At 35.5% G+C, this 7,027-nt stretch overlaps 1 protein-coding gene across 3 annotated transcripts in view; it reads left to right on the forward strand.

The window, feature by feature from the left end:
• The window catches only part of SPON1 (spondin 1), a 253,854-nt gene that overhangs the window by 115,074 nt on the left and 131,753 nt on the right, over nt 1-7,027 (forward strand). The gene's annotated exons all lie outside the window — the stretch shown is intronic.

Here is a 7,027-nt window from a genome sequence, read left to right on the forward strand (position 1 = left end):
TTGAGCTGTTGTTCAGCATCTTAGCTGTGGAGGTCAGTGTCACTGGCCCTCATATGTGGGATCTGAACCGGGGCCCTCTAGCGTCCCAAGCCAGTTCTTAACCATCGTGCCACTCGGCCGGCCCTGATTTTTTGTATTAACAATGTTTTCTGTTTTTTGTTTTTAAATAACCTCATATATGTTGACTTTAGAAAGCCTTTTTTCTTATTCCACCTCAGGTGCTGAGGAATAGGTTCCCTATTTCATGGCACGCGAGCATCATTGTTCCATGCAAGGGCCCTCTGGCTTGTTTTTTGTTTCATTTACCCCACATATATTGTGACTACTGTCGTCATATTACGGTTTTTTTCCTGCCTTCTTATTTTATATTTTCTTCCTTTAAAATGATTTCTTTTCTTTCCATTTCCTAAATTATGTTTTCTTCTGCTGGTTTAAAAGTTATTTGATTCATTTTTTTTTGTTGTTTTTATGGTGGTTGCCTTTAATTTAAGACACATGCTTATGTTTATTTATCTTTATTGATTTCATAAACATTTTAAGATTTCCATCTTTCCCGAACAAAATATAAATAAGAATGTGAATATGCTCTGAGATTCCTTTGGTCTCTACCATTCTCTACCCAAATGCACACTTTATATGATTACTTTCTAGGATTTTATTTCTGGATTGTATGGACAGTTTCTTTTTCTTATCTTTGGTCTTTGCTATTTTGCACAACCCTAATTTTTTTCTGAACTTTAGAAGATAAGTAACAGACATCATGCCTGGTCTTTTAATCTTAAATACTTTAGTCATGACTTTCCTAAGAAGGACATTCTTTTACAAATCACAGTACACTTACCATTAACATTAATAAAATATTATCATCTAATCTACATACCTTGTTCAAATTACATTAATTGTACCCCTAATGTTCTTTATAGCAATACTATATGATATCTGTGTAATGTGAGCCACAAATATGAGCACCTAGACAATTTTAAATGTTCTAGTAGCCAAATTAAAAAAGTAAAAAGAAACAAGTGAAAATAATTTTAAGAATTTACTTTATTTATACTAATATGTCCAATAGTATCATTTCCGCATGTAGTTAATATAAAAATGTATTATTGAGATATTTTAAAGTATTTTTTTCATACTATTATAAAACCCAGTGTGTATTTTACAATGAGAGCACATCTCAATTCAGACTAGCCACATTTCATTTATTCAATAGCCACTATGGCTAGTGGCCACCATATCGCACAGCACAGCTCTGTGGCAAATTAAAAATAAAAATTCCGGCCCAGGACCCAATCCAATTTACTTGTCATGTCTCTTTAGCCTCCTTTAATCTGAACAGTTCCTTCCTCTTTTGTGACTTTCATGACAGTGACATTTTTGAAGGGTACCAGGCAGTTGTTTTGTAGACTGTCTCTCAATTTAGTATCATTTCATGTTTCCTAATGATTAGATTCAGGTTGCTCATCTTTGGCAGGGATACCACAGCCATTATAAATATTTATTTAACACCCAGTTTACATGTGGCTATTTTCCTTTACTTCATGTTCTTGCGTCATATAACTAATATCCTCCCTGTCTTTTAGGATATGCATGTGCTTGTGTTACATTTTTGGTCCATCTGTTGAAATAAAGCTTCTTCATGTTGAGTTTGCTTTGTGTTTTACTAGTTGTAATCCTTGGTATCTAGTTATTGTGGCAGATGGTCCTGTGTTTCTCTGGTGATATAACTTTAGGCCCGGTGTGGGGTGTAATGGGAAAGGCCTAAATCCTAGGTGGTATTTCTTCTGATGTGTTTGAGAGAAAGGAAGGGGATGAGGCCAAGGAAGAGAAGCCAAGCATTGTATCAATTCCCCCACTTGTTTCTATTCTACTGGGTACCTTCTCCAATCAGGGATTTACCCCAACACTCAGAACAAAGCAGGAATAGGAAGAGGTGATCTCCTTAAGTTCAAATCCCCAGCTCTGTGGGCTTGGAGAGGGAAGGGGTTGAGAAGGGTATATCCAAGGTACCTAGGCTCCTTTCATCTCTTCTTCCCTTGAGCAGCGTTTTGCTGCCCTGAGATTACTCTGGATAGGAACAGGAATAGGGCTGCAGACATCTGGGTTGCAGGACAAGAAATGTCTCTCCCTTGGCAATGTCAGAGATGGGAAACAGGAGAACTCCAGTATCCTCCCAAATCCATCCTCCCACCACCAGGTCAGAGGGAAGAGGAGGACTGATGAGCCCTCCATCCATCCTCTTACTCCTGGATCAGGTGCCTTCCACCCCATCCTGACCTTCCAGTCAGGACAGCCTTTGATGTCCCTTTTATTTTATTGTCTCTATTAGCTCCATGGATCTGTGACTCCCTCTGTTTCTGAAATTTCCCAGGGTTAAATTTAGAGGAGTGAGGTGGGTATGCTGACGCACCATCTCAGCAGGAACCAAGCAATAAATTTTCAGGGGTTTTTGTTGTTGTTGTTTCTGTTCAGTCCATTTAATTCTTAACAATATCCTGCCTTACTGCTAAGTTATGGTAAGTTTAATTATGTTTTTCAAGCTCTCTATCACTTTACCATTTTCTTTTTGATTCGTTATATTCTGATAATAAGGTATTAACACTGATTTAAAATTGTATACCTATAATTTCTCATTGATTTTTAACAGATTATTTTCTATTTGTTGCTATGTTCTTTGGGCTTTATAGACATAATATCATAATGCTCTCATTATTAACTGTGACTTTTATCATTACATAATTAACTAATTAGCTTCCCTTAATAACTTTAGCCTTAAATTCAACCAAGTCTGACATTGCAACCTGCTTTTTCATCACTTTAATTAATCTTTTTAGTGTTTTTTAAATTTTATTTCTTATTTTTAGAATTTCTAGGCTTTTAAAAGATTTCCCAGTAAATTATTATATTAATCCAATTGGAAACTTTTTTTGTTTTCTTTCCTTTTTTTTCTTTGGTTTTTGTTTTGTTTTGTTTTGTTTGTTTATTTGCTTTGCTTCTCACATGATTGTTTAAACTTACATTTATTTTAACCTTAGACCTATTCATTTTATGTTCTGCGATTCTCAATTGTGTTACCTCTCAATTTTTATAGTTAATTTGTTTTCATTTTTCTAAATTTTCTTTACTATTATATAGGCAATGTAGTTTTTGGTTTTGGTTGTGCTTAACTTTATTTCCTTTGACAACAATATTTTTAATTCAATTAACTATCAATTTAAAATAAGCAACAAAAATATTACTTCTATTTCATCAATACATTTATACCTTATTTTAATAGTATCTTTTAATTTACTTTCATGGAAACCTTTGCTATTTTTTTTCTCAAATCTTTTCTCACTTTTATTCTCCATTGATTTAACTTACTACTCAATTTATTTATTTTAACATACTTTTATTTTAACAATTCTCCAAACCCCCAACTCCTGTCACAAACAATTCTTCTCTGTTATTATTCTTATTTACGTATCTCTTCAGCAGATACACACTAATAATTCAAGATTTCTTACTGTTTTTAACAGCATCATTTTTTTCAGGTCTATCTTTAAAGAGCAGATTTATTTTTAAGTAAACTTTGACGTCAACACTTGTCCATTAGGGGGTGATTAAATTTCTTAAGACTGAAAATCTGTGAGTCTTTTCATTTGGATAAAAACCTAAATTATACCACTTTTTACTCTGACCAAAGTTTGTACGTGGTTTTCCATTACAATGAAAGAAGACATAATCCTTATTCACTTTTGACTTGTATTCTTTTATATGACTTCTATGACCAAGCTCCTTACAGAATGTTTTCTTTTTCTCTTATAGTGAAAATAAAATATTTCATAATACATGTTGATCTCAGTTACTTTAAATGGAATCTTAAACAGGGATTTATTTGTACTTTCAGCTATTGTATTAGTGGTGATATTTTTCTTCTAGTGCATCTTTTTTTAATCTTTGATTCCTGTTGTTGTTATTCTGTTGTTTGCTCCATCATTCCACAAATCCGTTCAGAGCACCTACTGTGTGTGTAGTCAGTTTGATCGATTTATTCCTGTTTATTCCTTCTCTTTCTTTAGGAACTCCTCTCTCTCCCAACGCACTTCATTCTCCAGATTCATCTTCTTTTGCATCTTTTTCATATCTCTTTCCATACTCTGCATATTTTTCCCTACTTCATTTTCTCTTTCTCTGTTTAGTTTTCCATAGCATCTAATTCCACATTTTATCTATATTATCATTGTTTCCTCCTTTCCATAATGAGCTCTTCTGAAATAGGTATAATGTATTTCTTACACATTTAAAAAACAGATTGCAGCTATTCTCTAAATTCTGTTTTTATTCTCATTTCATTTCATGGTTTACTGATTCCATGCCTCCCACCCTCACCCCACCCTGTACCCAGGTTTTTAATTCACAGTTCTTCTCTCATACAGCCAAACATTTTTAATAATTCAAAAATCACTTTTTTTCCCTTTTACTCATGTTGATATAAGAAATGTCCAAACCTGTAAAGAATGTTTGTAAAAGTTTATTTGAGCCAAACTGATAACATCTGCCAGGGAGCAAGATCTCAAATGTTCCTAGAGAATAACAGTTTGGCAGCTTCTCTTATGCATTTGAAATTAAGGAGGGAACGTAAGGAAGATTGCATGGAGGTGGGAGAAAGGAAGATGGGCATTGGGTTACAGGACCATAAACAAGATTCTGTGCTCTCTTGAGGGTGGTTATGACTTGTTTCAAAGGTGTGTTTACCTGGATGCATAAAAACAATGGATAGGGCTTACTTAAGGCAAAGATAAACCTTTTACTAAAAAACTCATATGCCTGGGCCTGACTACCCACCATAACCTGCCCAGTTAGGAATTTATGATCAGATCACCCTGTGAGGTTAGTTTCCATAGAATCCACATTCATTTTTTCCCTGGAGTTTCTTGTGTTGATTATGACTGCTACTTCTGAAACCTCTGTGACAGACTATTTCATTGGAATTTAAATGGGACTTGAGATTGGAAAATTCACAGTGTCTCACTCTGCCTTCCTCCTGGAAGCCCACAAACTGTATTTCTTGAGCATATCCTTTCTTAAATAAGACATGCCTGTATTGGATTGACCATCAAAATTATACAAAGTAATGCTTTCTTTATATCTATCAAGGTAAAGTCCTATTACCATTGATAGGCATAAGTTAATTTATTGATAACTTGCCATTTACTCTCGCTGATTGGCAGTTTAAATAGGACATGATTCCTGCATCTCATTTATGGAGCTTAAATAGTCACCTGTTTTGAACTGATTTGAGGAGAAAAGATTGGATTCATTGGCAGGTCATGGATCAGTTATTATGTGAGCTCTAATGCTACCAGTTTCCTGGGCAAAATGGATGTGATTAACATTGAAGCATGAGACCAACCCATGCATTTTTCATTTAATATTTCCATCAAACCTGTTTGCCAGCTCCTATGTTGTGATTCCAAGAAATGCATGCTTTAATAATAAAGACTTAATTTTCCCTTTGCATAAAAATATTCTAAACTTTCCAAAGCTTCATGAAATCATAGGAGAGAGGATATACAAACAGAATATACAACAATATTATATATGGTTACCCAAGAATTTGCATACAAAACTCTGCTAAAGCTATTGGCGTTTATGTACTTAAGTTTTCCAAACAACGAGTTGAAAAATATACCCTCAAGAATTGTTTATGCCAAGAGAGGCCAACTATTTATAATCACAAGTGGAGTTTCTGCAAAGGTCTTTGCCAGGCACTACAGTTCTGGCAAACATCCCTCCCAATTTGCAAAATCTCTACTGTTTTGGGTTGGAAGTGAAGCATGAGTACAAAGAAATACTTTCAGCTTTTGCCTAGCCTCAGTTAAATTCAGAGTGAAAGAACAAACATATAAGGAGACAAAGGGTATAGAAAACCACAGCACAGGCAACTCACCTTATACCGGGGGGTGCCAAAACAATGTACACATTTTAAGCGATGTTATCTATGTATTACTTTTTAAAGTTGAATTGAATTACGGTAGCAATGTGTAGTATTATGTTCACTCAAAAGATGGCATTAATCTAATGAACGCTAGCGTCATTCATTGTATTACAATTTTAATACAGTTTTCTCGTTTCTTAAAATGGGTTTACATTGTTTTGGCACCCTCTGTATTTAGTCAAAAGGATGAGAATGGGTGACCCTGGAGTAAAAATCATTGTTTGTGATTTGGGGGTAGAATAATTGTAGTTCCTTTACTCTACTCCTGAGTTGATCAATTAAATTGAAAGTTACAACTCAAATGCCCCAGAACATCTTGAAATCTCTCAGAATCTGTGCATATTCCTATGATCCTAACGACCTTCCATTGGGAGGGAAAGTGTGTATTACCTGCAGGGAACACATGAAGAAAGCCTCAGGCGGAAGCTAAACTTTTTCCCAATTGCTATCAAGAGTTGAATTAAACTCCCTTGAACATAATAAGCTTGGTTTCATTTAAGAGGAAAATACCATGCTTTCTCCACACTTGGAGCTTCACAGGGTCTTGCAGCTCAAGTGGAAAGAACAATAGAAAGCCGAAGTCTTTCTGTTCACATCTGGCTCCTCGAAATGGGCTGAGGCTTTCTGGAGGGTTTTGCTGGCTGGGACAGTTAGTGTTTACAGATGTGAGTGGCTTTCAGTCATTGAATGCAAATTGCATTTGCTTTGTTGTGTACACCCTGGGAAAACCAAGAGGAAGAAGAGGAATAATGTTTCTTTATCCGCCCACCCACATTGAGATTCAGGGCACAGTCTTTTCAGGTTTATTGGGTCCCTAAGCAACCTTTGAAGAGAGCTGTGCATCTGTCCAACTGTCCCTACTGCGGCAGACGTGGATTCATTTGCCTTTGCTTTTCAAGTCTCTGGTTCCATCTTTGGTCCATTGACTACATTTTTAGGTAAACATCTTGCCTGCAGACCTGAGTAGCTACCCAGCTCCTGGGCTAATTCTGCCTCCCCCTTTAACTTTGATCTGTATTCTGAAGGCAAGCTCATAAGAAAGAA

This window comes from Hipposideros armiger, unplaced genomic scaffold, assembly GCF_001890085.2.
Source record: "Hipposideros armiger isolate ML-2016 unplaced genomic scaffold, ASM189008v1 scaffold_188, whole genome shotgun sequence".
Taxonomy (NCBI): domain Eukaryota; kingdom Metazoa; phylum Chordata; class Mammalia; order Chiroptera; family Hipposideridae; genus Hipposideros; species Hipposideros armiger.